Here is a 16949-nt window from a genome sequence, read left to right as displayed (position 1 = left end):
TTTATAGACATATCAAACTTACATGTGAGCATATCAGAAAATTTTTACATGGGTCGATACTTAAACTATACTTGAAAATGGCGTTCCATGAGTTAAAAAAGCGAAATGTTTCAAAAATACTAACATAAAATGCTATTTACTTACCAATTTATATTTTTATTGATTTTTACGATTTATTAAGAAAAAAAGTCAATGATTGAAAATTGAGATTTAAGAAAATTTTTTTCCATTGATTAATATCTTCATTTAAACATGCTAAACTGAAATATATACAAAGATATGCATCTAAAAGCAGAGTAACAGTAAGATAGTATGTACCTCGAATGATAGAATGTTATAGAACGGATACAGCTGCCGGAACATGAGACCATCCGGGGATGCATCTCGCGTAATTGGCCGCTCCCACGGGATTGACTCCCTCATCCTTAGTAGCTTCTAGTTTAGTCTTATATGTACGTCTGAGCCTGGAGTTCTAGCAACCGAACTCCAGGCTTCCTACATACACTATTATATTTGCGAGGAGCGGATGCTCTAACACAGTCACCGAGTACCGTTAAAATGAAAATGTCCTAATTCCGCGTTTCAGTTCTCGTGTTTCCCCCGCTAACACATACAGTAACTACTATTGTATGTAATACCAATACATGCACAGTCAGATCCAGAAACCAGTAGCAGTTGCAGGTTAGTTTGAATTTTCAATGTGTGCATACATTTGGAATAACAAAGAAAAGTTAACCGGTATATATTTGTTTGAAAGTTTTTAAAACTTTTCTAGCTTTAAACTATAACGTTGACTTTGCTCGACGTAATGGCGAGATGTTTTTCTATCTTGGTTTTCTATTTCTTTATCTTAGTCTCCAGTTGGTAAGATTTTAAGACTTTTACTGAGCCCGAACCTCGTATTCGTATTCGTCTTTGTCATCTTTGCTTTGATAATGGCAATCGCAAATTTTCTGTTGATTCGGGATAGTTTTTTTTTTTTTTTTTTTTTTTTTTTTCAATTTTAAACTCATTAGTAAAACAATCAAATTCTAGATAGAAAAACAAAATTCTTGAAACTATCAATAACTTCATTTTCCTTTAAGAATTTTATTATCTTGGTTACAAGAAATACAAAAAAAAACTTGTTTGAAAATCGTGAAGTGTTATATTAAATTGCTAAAATTTTTAAGTGGGGATATTTTTCTCTGTATTTTTAAAGAATTAAATTTTAAAGATATTTTTCTTGAATCAACTAAATTTTTTCATAATAAAAATACAAAAATAAATTTTTTTCTTGTTTATTTCACCGACAATTTTTTAATTAATTTATTTATTTAGTAGATCGGCAATTAAATATTTTCCAAATGATCAATTATCAATCTTACTTTAAGTGAAGTGGATGATAAATAACAATTAAAATTGGCAATTGGCCAGCTAAATTTTTCTCAACTGACTTATTTCAATAACTGAATTTCTTTAAGCAGAAGTAAAATTTTGAAGAAAATATTTTTCTTGACTAAAGTAGTTTTTTTCAGTATATTATCTATTGAGTATTATAAAAAATTGTATTGAATAAAATTTAAAGTAAAGTTTCAAAAGCTTAAAAGGTATTGGATGGAAAATTTTGAATTTTTCGACTATTACGAAAGTAATCCGATATTTTTTTCTCATCTCGATCTCGATCGTCTTATTTGGATAAAATGATAGCGAAGATGTGAGTCAAGCTAGTCGTGGTATGGATGTTCCAATGAATTTGCCTCGGGTTTTCCTGATAACCATCCAAGTGAGGATAAAAAAGTTATGGTGGTGTGGTGTAGCCGTAATAATGGCTGCGCTATAGTGATAGTACCCGGAAAGAAGAGAAGCGTTCGATTCGGAAAAGCGATTCGTCCTTGAATCCCGTGACCTGGAAATAAAATTCTGGTGTATTGGTAAAATTTAAAAGAAGGAAGCGTAGATCAAAGTAAAAGAGGAAGTTGAGCAAGAAGAAACCAAGATAAAGATGACGAGCAGGAAAACGTAGAAGAGGGAGGAGTAGGAGGAGGAGAGGAAGAATGGATAGGTCAGAAGTCCATAGCAAGTTTGATTAGTCCAAGACCGCGGTCTCGACTTTATAACATCGATCGATTACTACACTGTCTTCTATCAGAGTTTCTCTACTCCTCGTTCCGTTCCCTCCTCCTCTTTCCCTCCCACTCTATTTAATTCAATCGACTTAAACTTCCTGCATGCTCACTGATCTAGATACATCAATTTAATTATCATGGTTAATTTATTTAGATGTTTTTTAATTGAAACTAAAATAATAAAACAAAACTATATTTTTTCAGCGGCTTATAAAGTTTTAAACTCTCATAAAAATGTATACCAGTGTAAAAAGTTTAATACTCTAATCTAAATGCGATGAATAATTTTCCTACTTCTTTATGCTTTTATTTTTTTATTTTTTCAACATTTAATGGCAATGACTCTTGATAAAAAAATAAAAAAAAAAACGTAACAAATTGAAGCACGTTGAAGCTCAAGTGCCTATAAAAAATGTTACGTTCGTTAAAATCGTTTCTCAAGATCTACTTCATTACTCTTTTTTACTCAACTCCGATTCTTTTTTTTCTCGGTCTTTTTTATAGGCTAGGCTACCACTAGCAATCACTACAATATCTTTAAGACTTACTTCTCGTCTGTATAAGTTTGCCTTCATTTCCTTGGTATAAAGGTCATCAATAGTTGACACAAAAGGTCATGCATAAGTTTTATACTTATGATACTAAGCAAACATATGAGATACGTGCACTGAATCATGCATTATATTATGCTTTACTGTTATGTGATATTATACCATATCGTATTTTGCTTTTATTATTGACAAACATAAGTCGACTTACAATGAGTTTTAAATTGACAAAAACTACTCGATTCAACAGAAATATTGTTGACCCAAATTTATTTTGAAGAAAATCGAATGACTTGATTCAACAATTTTTCGTCTGGGATATTGTTTTTTTTTTTTTTTTTTTTTTTTTTAATATGGATAAAATATAAGTTGTTTTCTTGTTTGAAAATAGTAAATGTTTTTTTAAATTGCTAAAATTCTCAAAGATTTCGTTTCACTTTCTTGATTTGCGAGTGAATTTCTTAAATTAATTCCGACTGAATATCTTGAAACAAAAATCAAATTTTAAAGGTAAAATTTTTCATAAATTAAGTGGTTTTTTTTTCCGCCTAAAAATATAAAAATAAAAGATTTTCTTTTTTTCTTTCTTACTAACAATTTTAAATATAAATTATTTATTTTATAGAAAGCGGCAGAATGGCCGAGCGGGCTAAGTTATTATATCTTTAGTTCGTTCGTACATGATGCCGTGAGGCGAGGGTTCGAGCCCCGACGGTTATTAGAATAGTTCCAAACCAACCGTCGGGGATCGCTCCGGTAGCCGATTTGTACTGGCATGGGTTTTCTCTGTGGTTTCCCCATCGCCACTATTCCAACAAGCCATTCGAAAGAGGTTAGGAATAGGGTGAATACAGTACAGAAAGCACAAGTCGGTCCACAGCCGCAAAAGATAACGCAGTAATTATAACAATTTGAAAAGAGCAGGTTGTGATATCTATGTGCAAAATTGAAAAAGGCAGAAAAACTTGAACGCAGAGAAAAATTTGAAAGAAATTCGAACGCAGTGAAATAGAGAGAGGCAGTACAATTGTGAAGAAAAAATTGTAAAAGGCAGTTCTTACTGCTGTACAATGTAACAAATTTATCTATCTATCTTATTTATTTTATAGATCGACAAGTAAATATTTTTTAAGCAATTAATCATTAATCATACTTTAGGTGAACTAGATAATAAATAATAACTAAAACTGGCAATTGGCCAGCAAAATTTTTCTCGAATAACTTATTTCAATAACCTCTGAAAGGAAAAAAAATAGAAATAAAATATAAAAAAAGTCGCCAATGACATTGACAATTTTAATATCGCCTTTATGAATATTTGTCAGGTGGCATCATTCGTATTTTAAAGAATGCGAATTACAAAAGAGTACTATAGCGCCTGAACCTGGAAGCCAGCGCCAGTTCGAAAAGAGGAATAGAAATAAAAAGAAAGAACGAAGAACGAAGAACGAATGAACGAAGCAACGAAGGAATGAACGGATCGTGATTTTTCTATCGCTAAAATATTTTTCCCTTTTCTTTTTCTTGTATAAAAGTAAAGATAAAACGGGAAAAGAAGTTGAAGCAGACGTAGACGTACAAGTTGAATGAATCGGGTTGTACCCTCATCTCGTCTTTCAAAATATTTCTTGCTCCCTCCTTGCTACTTTTTCTTTTTTTAACTTACACGTTTTTGGTGCGCAAAACACTGAGGGGAAATGTACATTCTCCAAGGGATGGTGCGAAATGAGCCCTGGCACGTGGCGAGAATAATATTAATCTCGTCTTTTCTCAGCAGTACTACCAATAGTAGATGTAGACCCAGCCAGCAAATGTCAGATATCCAAAGGTCCTAGTACTAGGTACTGCTATGCTTGAAACTTTCTCATACTATACTATACCGCTCTTTTTCTCTGTTCTGCTCATTTTCTCATCGCTCACATATCTCCTCTCTCTTTTTCTTATTACTTCTCAGCTCGTCCCTTTTTTTTTTCATCCTCAATCTACGCTCGTACCGAGTAAAGTATCCATGTCATCAGTCACTTGTCTTGTGCGTGAATTAAATTGATAAGTAAACTAAATGCATTCTACTAACAATAATTGTGTCAATATTTGTTCAAATCGATCAATGAATCTTTTTTTTTATACTCTGTTAAATTTAAAAATTTCTCTATTCAATAATCGCAAATTCAAATTCGAGATAAAAAAGGTATGATACTTTGATCACACTGATAAAAAAATTAACTTAATTCAGAACAAAAAATTCTGAGCCATGATCAAAATTTAGACTTCTTATTTTCAGTGATTTTTATAAATTTCTTGACATACAAGGGATATTAATAATTAATTAAAATCATGAAAACTTTGTATTTATATATTTGTCATTAAAAAAAAATTTAAATATCATGTTTTGGTTCGAAAATATCTTTTTTAGTTCAAGATTCTTTTTCATAAATTAAATAAATTATTTTATCATTGAAAATAAACAGATGATACGAATATATTTTTTTTTTTATTAAATCATTGCTGACAAAAATTATTAAATAATAAATACATATATAGTACAAAATCCATAAATATCAATTTATTATGATATATGTATCCATTTAATATTATTGTTTACAAGTTAATAATTATTAGTTAGTAAATAACTATTTTATGAAAATTTTGTAATATAGCTTAGACTGAAGAGAAACTTTGTTTCACGGGTACACCTGTTGAGAATACAGAATTACAAGCAAAAACAAATTGATTTATCAATGCAATAGTTTTAAACAGAATTAATGAAAAAGTAATACACAGTAAGTGCTGTTGTTGTTGCTGTAAATCTCTGAGGACTGATGGTTGTTAATAGATACGATACGATGCGATAGGATAGGATAGGATGAGACTATGGTATTTTTGTTTGGTTTTTATTTTAATTCCCGATGGATCAGAAACGATTTCTCGCTATCACGGAACATTGAATCTCCAGTAAATAACTTCCGGTTGGAACACGCGAGCGACCGTGTGCTTGCTGACATAAATATCGTGTGCCGTCCGGGGAATCGTTTCTACTCGGCGTCGATATATATCGCAAGGTCCCAATACAACGGTATAACCGTCAGCTAAAACTCTAATCGCACATATTCTTACTATCAAGGTGACTTGATACCCATCGAAAATTTTTCTTATATGTCTGTATATGGACATCTATGGCCTAATGTACGCATTTATAATTTTTTTATGTGATCGTGTATGTTCTTGTATATCTTAATGTGAAAATTGCGTACTTAATAGATGTATAGAATTTTTAAATTTTTTTAAAAACTAAATAATACATTTTTTAAGAAATATCTGAATCGGCATTGAATAATTACAGACATTAAAATTACCTGTCAAAAAGTACTTGATGCACTAAAAAAATTAATATAATAATGATAATAAGAATTTTTTATCAATAAAAATGAGAATGAGAATTACATCTCTAGTTATTTAAAAAATTTACAAAAAATACTAGAGTAAAATAATTAAATTTATTAAAATAAATGAAATGAAACTTTTTTTTTCTCTAATTTTAAAGTTGCTCAACTACACTCAGTTACTATTTCCCGAGTAGAGTTTGTGTTGGCTCACGACAAGATTGAAATGCAAATGTAAAAAATTTTTTAGTCTCTAAAGTTTTCAGTTTAATTTTTTTTAAAAAAAAAAAAAAAAAAAAAAAAAAAAAAAAACTAACTCTTTTTAAATAATATTTCTGCACGGACAATTAGAGATGATAAATTTTTAAATTCGCGAACAAGGTTATTGAATTAATGTAAAATTTTAAGAGGTATTGTATCATATAAATATAAAACAACCGAATAAATTATAATCAAAAACGAAATAAAGAATTAACAGATTAATTGGCTGTAGGCGATGCATCAAACTCCAAGAAGCCATTTTATTATTTAATTAATAACGAGTGTCGACTAATGAGCTAAAAAATTAACAGTAGAATTAGTTACTGTTATTTTCTCACAGACATTTAATTACACTTTATTTATTAACTATTTCGATACTACTTAAACTCTCTGAAATAAATCTTCTGCTTGCCGCTCTCGATTTACAGCCAACTCGTGGCAGACCAGAGAGCAGGTCAGGACAGGGCAAAAAACTCCGCTACATTTATCCTCTATCCTCTATCGAATTGCTCTTATAAAAATTGAAATTAAAGTCGTGAAAAAAACTCAAAAATAAAACAAAAATCGGCACATCTACATCGCTTGCAGCTCCATCGGTTATTATTTTTTTCCTTCGGCTATTCGTGCTTTTCAATTCGTTATGAAATTTAAAAATAAAAAACTCAACGACTGCAGAGCTGATAACTCGTGTAGTACATCCATTAACTCGTTATGACGAGCGCTTTTTCTATATACTGCTCTAACCGGATTAAAAATACCGGAAAAAAATTTTTTTAAAGACTCATTTAATTTATAACTTGACTCCAATTATTTCTCGGCACTTTATTAGCAATATTCATCATGTACTGTTAACCTATAATACATGCTGAATTTATCGCACAGTCAAATTGTTCTTCATGCATAAAAAAATACATTTGATTTTTTATGTTTGTCTAATTTTAAATTCACGTTTATGAATATTTTTATTGGTCGTCAAAGACTTTTAGCTAGAATTAATCATGGATATTATATATCATGTCATATTATTAAATAGTTCACTTTTAGACAAATATTAAAAGTTTTATTAGCTGTTAAACTTTAAATTAAAGTTTGACACACCTATTTAAACTTAACTTGTACGCATATAATCTTAATAAGATAAGTATAAGTTAGTATAATAGCGAGAACGAACTTGGAGCATTAAATGTTGTTATCGAGTAAATCGAGAGTAGATTATATAGGATAACATCCACTGTACTAGCCCGCCAACAATGACAGAGACACACTTACACAATATATATACAGTCGAGTTTCGTTATGAGTCCTATTGGTATCTCTCTCATATTAACGCGAGCCTGGTTAAAAAAAATAAAAATAAATAAATAAATAAATAATAATAATAAAGTCGAAGACTTGCTCGTAAACTTACGCTCTCGTCATTGATTTATTTAGATACTTTTACGGGTATGTACACTAACTCACTTGTCCCCTGTTATACATATTGACTTATGGGTTAACAATAAAAATAAATTTATTGTGTACTTTTACTTTACCAAGTTTTTTCGATGAACACGTAATTAAAAATTTTTTGATCATGTGTTTTATAATTTCTTTGATTTATAAAAATAAGATTGACAAAATTGAGAAAAATCACTCTTAATCGTGCGTATTTCTTTTGAAATCAGAACACAAGAATAGAAATCGCTGCAGCTTTGAGATTTTCTTTTCACGGTATTGAGCGTTGAAAAAAATTTATTTCTTCAGAAGCTTAAAGAATGCTCGATTTCGCAATTTTGAAAAACAAAGAGTCAAAAACTCTTTTCAATTTTTCTCCTTCTTTTTTAATCTCTGAATGTGCGCAGAGCAGCACAGCAACGTGATGACCGATAATGAATTTGCTTCACGGACGTTAAACTTGAGCGATTCTCTGTCCAGCGGATACACTCGCACATTACGAAGATATACATACCAACTCATAAATATACAGTATACGCTATACTATTATTATCTCAAATGTTTGACATGGTCATTAACATGCTTAAACACCTGAGTTTATTGTTTACATTTGCTCGTTATAAATAAACTTTTATAATTACTCAAAATCTGTTAGATTATGTGACTTGAATTTTTATTTTATTTTTTCTGATTTAATTGTCCAATGAATTTTCTTCCTCTCCTGCAGTTGAAAAAATTCAATTTATAATTATGTATTTTCCTTTTTATAATTTAAATACTGAAACTTTGAAACTTGACATTAATTTAATGAATATGTATATTTTTATTCTTAATTATTATAATTATCAATCTATATACATATCTCCATCTATTTATCTCTTATAGCGAATTATGTCTTTGTTTCTCAGCAGATTTTTTTTTGAAACGTGCGATGCATTAAACCAAGCGTGACGCCGTGTGCGCGAGATAGTTTGCAGTTGAGCGAGACTTGCTAACGATCTCTGAATCCTCGAGCCCGCGTTGTTGTAGTGCAGTGCTATATATAATACCGTGTCTCTTTATCCTTCGTCGTCGCTTCGTTTCAATAAATAAATGTGTTAATCACAAAGCTAAGTGTTGTGATAATTATTGCTTTAACAGCTCCACTTCTGTACGTTGTTTCTTTTTTTCTTTAATTACAACATGGAGTACGTAAATGATAAAAAAAAATAATTACTGAAATGTGCTCTGATTTTTACAAGTTGTATGTTGCAAATAGTTATACGGGAGTTTGTAGTAAATTTATAAATTTCAGATGAGAAACAATAGGTTTATTTTTTTTTTTTTTTTATACACGTTTGTAGACAGAGCTGAATTCTAAATCCACATACAGCTAATAATGATTCTACCAACCAGAGCATATAAATTCAAAAATTACAATTGAATGAAAAAATATCAATCAAAATAAGATCTATTTTAGATGCTTAAAAAAAATGTTTATCGAGTTATTTTTAAAGTAAATTAAAAGAAATTGTTATTTAAATTTAGTATTCTGAAATAGAATCGGTTGCAAAATTTCAAAACAGTAATAAATAAAAAATTTTGTTATTGAAAAAAGCATAAGACTTTCAGTGGTATAAAATGCAACAATATACCAATAAAAATAAAAAAAAAATAGGTTTAAATATTTTATAGTTACATCTTTTAGAACGGAACAGCTGAAAAATTAATCATATCTAATAGACTAAAAATAAAAACCATACGGTCTATAAGAAACTCAAAAACTACAGTCGTGTAAGCGTATTTTGTCAAAAAGTACACGTATCATAAGATGTTATACATTTACTTTACGATTTATATTTTTAGTAATAAGTATTGTCAATTAAATTTTGTTAAAGTTAAAAAAATTAAAAAAATTTCTGCGTTAGATAATTTTTAAAAGTTAAAGAAAAGTAATAATTACAAAGTTATAGATTAAATATTCCATTTTACAAATTTCCATAGCGCTTATCGATATTATTTAATAGCTACTCCAATATTAAATTCTCCAGAGAACTTATTTTACCGTAAATCAATAAGCTTTATTTAATAAAGTCTGCCTATAAAATATGACAATTACATATGTCAATATTTATCACACGAACGATATTAAAAAGCAAAGCTCTAGCTGTAAAACCTAACCGTGCAAAACTATAAATATTGAAGTTTTAACTATAAATTATACTTTCACTTTTTTGACAAGCGTGTAATTTTTTAACCTTACAAATTTTTTTTCTAAGTCTCAACTTTTACGAATTGAATAATGATTTAAATTTATTATCTTGATAATTAATAAAAAAATTAATTTACTAGTTTTCTGGTAGAAATGTTTTGTAAGTTTTTAATTACATCTCACGATTTTAATGGTTGTATGTTTATAGTCGTATAGATAGTGAAAGTCTATAAATGTTGATAGTTTGCATTGGGCGTGTATGAATGTAATGTGGATTAAATTAAATACAGAAATGCGGTTGCGTGTATCATCCTACTCCGAAGTACTATTACACACGATATTACCGACTGAACGGCAAATACTCTTTTACTAATTCAGTAATATAAATACTGTGCTTGGTGGTTTATCTGGTAGGTAAGGATGAATGTTAAACCGGTTTTGTAAACGCTAAACTCGCGTCATCGGTATTCAGTTTAGTGTATCATAAATGTTTTTATCGAAACTTATATCTTTCATGCAATTATGTATCTACTTTTAAATACTATATTTTATTTATCGCATACTAAATAGCGGTGGATAAGTATCGAGTGTTATTAAATATTATTTATTGTTTATTAAGAACATATTACGTGATTTAAGTTTCGAGTTTTTTTTTTTTTTTTATAAGTATTCCTACCTTTAATGAGGATTATAACTTCAAACAGAGTTAAGTTTGTATCTTAAATCTAAAGCTTTAGAGTTCGTCTTAATGTTTTTAATAAAGCCCTATGAATATAATGATTGTCATTTAAATTTAAAACTAATTTATAATTTTAATAGAATTATTTTATATATTTTATTGAAAATTTGTTATTTTTTTTTTTAAATAAAAATCAAATGATTAGTTGCAAAAAAAACTTCAGGATGATTTTTAAGATATTTTAATAACAACTCTTGTTTTTTAAATATCGATTAATAAACTAGTTAAAATAATTCCATTAAATATCTCATTTCATTTGAAATTATTTTTTCCTTTTTTTCTTTAAATAATCAATTAATTTTTTAGTTTTTTAAACTACAATCTTTTACCTGGTTCATTTTAATTAAAATCTTGAGCTTAAAAAACAGAGTCACTTCTCAAGAAAAAATTAAATCAATTCTTTGATTTTTATTCATCCTCCTATAAATTATTTTAGTCGACAAGGTAAAAACAATAATAAGCAAATGAATAGAAATCATTTATTATCCAAGAGGAACTAACTGGAATATCTACGATTTGCTTTCTGGTCTATAACTCTCGGTAATTCCCTGTTTGGAATCAGCCAACAGAGAGCAGATAGACCCCTTAGCAAGCAAGAGCGAGAAAGAGAAGCCGAAGGTACGGCAATTAGCGCGAACTGGTACATAAGCCCGTCGAACTACCGACGATGGTTCATTATCGGTGTGAATTCACTCTGCAACTCTTTCGTTTTCATTCTCTCTTCTCAGGAAGAGGACATAATGTTCTTGCTTAGCATTTATTTCTTCCTCACGAGATTAATCTTTATTGCAAAACGAATTAAAAAATTTACCGGATATAATACGTTTATTAAAAAATATATGAAATTCCTCCGAGTTGTGAGTCAAAATAACTAAAGTCTGACCTATTTCCTCGAAGTCTAGTTTTTCTGTTCCTTTTTCCTCAGTTATTTTTCTACACACCTTACTCATCATAGAAAACTACTGTACAGACTTCAGGGAATTGGATGATGTTCTCGGAGCTATTTCTTGGCACATTCGAGAATGTTACGTACAACATATAACATATATAACAGGTAAGTGGTAAGGCCTTACAAACGAGCGTATTCCCATCATCTGAGCACCGACTGAGACCCTGATGCTCATCGTTGGCCAACTCACTACACAGAGTAGCGCTACTCCGAGCTCTGGCATGGCGTACCCACTTCCAAACGATGGTTAAACCTGTCTTAGGTATACCCGAAGAGGAGATATTAAAGACAAGGCCTTCGCCTTTGTAGAACGACCTTAATATAATAATCTCTGAGCTAACAGAAGGAAGAGAGAAAAAAATAGACAGAGATGGGAGTACTGGGAGCAAGATGATGAGAAATTCAAGTCATGATCGACCTCCTTCAATAAACTGACCTTAAAACGCCCTCACGCCGGTTAAATATTCTTTTTATTATCTAATTGTATGTAGAAAATTATTTTAATAGAAACATATTATGGGGGATGAATAACAATAGATAGAGAAGGAATTTTTTTATGATGATATTTTGTTTCAATTTGAAAAATAGAAATTTTTGTAATTAGAATTTACAAATAGAAATTATTGTATCATTTTGAAGTGAAAAAATGTTTTCGGAGACCTTAATTGTTTTGAAGTATTTAGAAGTTTTTGATAATTGTTTAATTTTTGGGCGCTATAGTATTTTTACAATCAAAACTCAGAATATTACTTTGTTCAAGATTTTCTTTTAATCTGAAAAAGACAAAAAAATGTCAGAATAAAATTGAAACATTTTTTCATGAATTTAAAAATTTTTAAGTAAATATTTTTTTGATTTTTAATCTGCCAAAAAAAAAATATTGAATTTTGCAAATTTCTAATAAAGGTTTGACTTGATGAACGATATAAAAAAAACTCGATAATTCAATTTTCACAAAAAAAAAAAAAAAAAAAAAATAAAAATTAATAACTACCAATTTTTCTCTGAGACAATGAAATTTTCTAGGTATTATAAAATTTATTTTTATCTGAAATAATTTTCATTTTATTATTTTTTCAAAAATTTTCTTTATCAAAAAATCTGTCTTACAGTGAAGAATTGGTTTTTAGTCCCAAACTGTTACATTTTTTATATTCTTGGTATGATTTTAACACCTTTTTCCCCTCGTATTTATCCAACAATGTTTTGCATATAATATTATAATTATAATTATAATAATGTAAGGATTAACGAGTTATTGAGATAACAGGGAAACAAAGACAAAACACGGAATATTTGAGAGGAGAGTTGTCGTGCCGTAAGTAAGAAACTGCAGATGAAACTGCACAAGCTCTCGGACATAAATAATTTATCCGGGAGCAGTAGCACGGGCTGCGATGTATTGCATTAAATATGAAATCCAATATAAACTTTTGCCTCTACTCGCTCTCTGCTACTGATAAAGGAAGGGAGGAGGGTGTATTGTGAGAAGAGGAGAGGAGTTAAGCTGTATGGTATGGTAGTACGCGACGCAACGCAACTACTACGCCGTCTACAGTCAGTATAGGGGAGGAAAGGGAGCAAAGAGTGAGTGGTAGTAGCGAGCTTGGGGTGGCTGCTGGCTGGTTGAGTTTAAGACGCCCAACTTTTTAACCAGTCTATATATATGTCAGGGAAGCAGGAGTTATTGTTGGAGATTCAGCACCTTGTGATTTACTCATTTATATTGTTACAATTAATTAATATTCACAATTACAAAAAGATCAATTATTACGAATGAGTAGATAAACTCGTACGAGGTTAAGTTAATTTAGAATGCAAACAATGTTAATAATATCTTGCGATAGACCGAGACTTAGGAAATAACGAATTCGCAATCACCAGGACGTCCGTTCGATCTCGATCTCAAAGCAAGACTGTCTTTTCAAAAACTATTCTCAAGTAGTCTGCCTGCTGCACATTTCTCTTTTCCTTATTAATTTTATGATACCCCTATCGTTCTGGGATCCCGACTACGTTGACAACCATATGCCTACCTAGGCCTAAGCCTACCGCAATAAAACATTTTAGTTATATCTTATTTTACAAAATATTAAAGTAACAGTACATTTCTTAAAATAACTAAAAAATAGAAATATCCTAAAGAATATTCTCATCTCTTCGTCAGAAAATACTCCACTGTACTTTACTCTCCGACATATATATATATATATATATATATATATATATATATATATATATATATATATATATATATATATATATATATATATATATATATATATATACTTTTTAGTTGGCCAGCCCCCGGGATAGGAGCGTATATCGACGTTTAATCAGACACACTGCTCGCATACCAATGCACGCTCTTTTCACCCTCACGATTTTTCATACTTTTTTACTCCATTTTTATTTAGTTTTATGTTACCTAAACGTATACTACTTTGTTGATTTTTTCCGATAATGCGCGGTTTACGAAGTAATATACATATGACAGACTGATAAACTGCTAAACAACTAGACCGTTTTTACAACTTTTTTATATGTTTATTGCATTGTTTTAAGCTCCAACAACTTTTTCAATAAATATTCTACTTGATAAGTATGTTCAAATTATATTATTCCTCTTTTTTTATTTTGAGAGTTTATTAAACTGAATAAAAAAAAAATTAACTTGATTCAAGAAAAAAATTATTGAACTAAGAAAAATCATTTTAAAGAGTTTCATTGTCTTAAATCAGTATCATTTACTTAAATAAAATTTTTCAAAATGATTTTCTTCACGAATAATAAATTATCAAAAAAATTTTTTGTCTTTTTAAATACTTTTTTTGCCTTAAAGTTTTTTTTTGTGCAGTACATTCATTCAACAAATTTTTTTACATGAATAAGTGTTGTCAATTTAAGTCTTTCACATCCTTAATTTTGTAGAAACAATTTAAAAAAAATTTTTTTAAAACTGTTATAGTATAATTTTTCAATCGAAAAAAATTCCATCAACTTCAAAAACAAAATTAACATTCACACAAAACTGATATTTATTGATAAAAAAAACTGCTTATTCAAGCAAATTGAAACATTGATATCAAAGGTATTTAATTTCCGAAGTTAAATGTTACAAAAAAGTACAACGAAAATAATTTGATGCTTTATTATTGTTTGTTGAAGCTGTATGAATTCCACTAATGAAACAAATTGAATTGTTACCCAATACAAAAATTTATTAATAAAAAGAAAAGTCGAAAAGTTTCAATTTCAATAACAGTTGAATATTAATAAGTATTCAAAAAAAAAGCAACTATTGGCCACTTAGTAGCGTTTACGTTGGTAATTATTTGTCAATATTGAATGCACTTGCATGTTACAATTCAAACCTGTAATTTGTATGTACAGTATTTGAATAATTAAACGGCAAACCTGTGCACTAGGTTATTATTACTATCCTGGTTCGTTACAGTTACAGAGGTTCATTAACCCTTATTTTTAAATCCTTAGCTCTCTTTCGTGATTGGTCCGTTAGTCTCTTTCTCGAGGGATTTAAATTAAATTAATTAAATTTGAATAGAACGGATTCAAATGAATTGTATTATGAGAAACAATTATAATTTTTCGGAAAGGTATAAAGTACGGAAATAGAGAAGTTATTACTTAAGTATAAAGTGTTTTAGTAGTTTTTAAGTAGGTAAATTATTAACGTCTCGACGAAAGTTTATTCCGATATCAATTATATAGTTAAAAACTATGAATGAGAGGTGATTTATATTATATATTAAATTAAATAATCTTTCATAATTTATAATGAGCCTAATGTATACTGTAATCCGAATGAAAGATTTGATTATTGATACGATCAATTAATTTTTAAGCTCTGGTATTAAAAGACTTTGAAGATTTTCTTAATATTCAATAATTCAATTAATGAAAATAGTTTTATGAAATAAGTACTTCCAAGTCAAGGATCAAAAGTTTAAAACTTATAAATTAAGACATTTACAGTTTAATTTTTCAACCATTCAACAACTTTTTTAATGCACCTAAATTTTTCAATAAAATAATTTATTCCCAAACTTTTATTCTCCAAGTCTGACTATTTGTAGGGAAATTTTTTATTTCTGTTAAGTTAAATTAAGTTTATGACTTTAGACTTTAAAAGTTTAATGTAAATTTTCTCGAGTAATTTTATTTATAATGTAAATGTAAAATATAATAACCATAAACAATTTGTTTTCTATTCACCCATTAATTTATTATTTTTTTTCGTTTTTGTTACAGAATGCAGAAACGTGACCGAAGTCGTTCGGAAGTGGAGGTTGCGCAAATGCACCCCATAAGTACGGCTGGCTAATAGACACCAAGCCAATCCCCGACACCCCGCAGCCAGACACCAGGTAAGCTGTTATTTTCCTGATACAATTCATCGTTTTCATCTTATCTTCTCTGAGGCAAAATAAAACAAAAATAATGTTTGCTAAAAATTACTACTTATAATCCTTTTCTCATTTTTACAATCTCCGGTGCTTAAGTGTTTCTGAAATATTAATTTTGATCGATCTCAATTTAATAAAATGACTTTTATATTCAAAGCACCAAAGTCAGATTTCATTAATACCGATACAATGTTATTGCAAGTTTCAACGACTACTGGCCAGGGATTGAATAAATGAAATTGAGATTCTTTTTTGCGCTTCTAACCTCTTGGGAGATACAAATGTCTGATTCGATAGCCTAAACCCGTGGACTACTTTTTCAGATAAAAATGAATTTCAGTCCGAAATCGCGGTTATTTCGGCTCTCAAACTTAAAAGCGGCTTTAGTAGGCAGATAAAATAACTTGGGATATACTACGCCTTGTGATATATTTTATAAAGCTTCTAGTCGGGTTTAATGTAGGGACGTGCGATTTAATAGTTCAAAGCTTCTTTTATTTTAGGTTGAAAAATAAATCAACTGTCCTAAAATCGTTTATTTTTTTCAAGGAAATTCTTTGGGTGGATTATTTTTAAATTAGAAAATAAATTATTGGTTTAATAGAGTTGTAATTATTGCGTTTAATTTTTTTTCATATAATTTTTTAATATAATCATGAGCTTATGTTTAAAAAAAAATAAAATTGTTTTTTTATGCTTACAAACACTTTAAAAAAAATTTAATAATTTTTTTTATTACTCATGCGGGATAAGTAGTATCTTTGCGCTCGCTGTTGCAGTTGAAAAAGAGCTGTTTGCCCATTTTAAAATTATGCGTGAGTTTTTTCGCAAATTAAACTGTTATTTGAGTGCGACAAGTTTACTTGTCGCACGCAAATTAAACTTGGCACATGCAAACTATCCTTGTCGCAC

At 29.3% G+C, this 16949-nt stretch overlaps 1 protein-coding gene across 2 annotated transcripts in view; it reads left to right on the top strand.

Annotated features, from left to right (window-relative positions):
- Positions 1–16949, top strand: part of LOC141531428 (uncharacterized) — a 149041-nt gene that overhangs the window by 77848 nt on the left and 54244 nt on the right. For both annotated transcript variants that reach the window (XM_074249252.1, XM_074249253.1), the window contains exon 4: positions 15883–15998. The gene's annotated coding sequence lies outside the window, so the exon portion shown is untranslated. The remainder of the gene's footprint in view (positions 1–15882; positions 15999–16949) is intronic.

Source organism: Cotesia typhae, unplaced genomic scaffold (genome assembly GCF_013202065.1).
Source record: "Cotesia typhae breed Kobodo isofemale line unplaced genomic scaffold, CoteBio_Ctyphae contig_5, whole genome shotgun sequence".
NCBI classification, from domain to species: domain Eukaryota; kingdom Metazoa; phylum Arthropoda; class Insecta; order Hymenoptera; family Braconidae; genus Cotesia; species Cotesia typhae.
The sequence above is the reverse complement of the archived record's forward strand: the minus strand, read 5'-3'. Positions and strand labels throughout refer to the sequence as shown.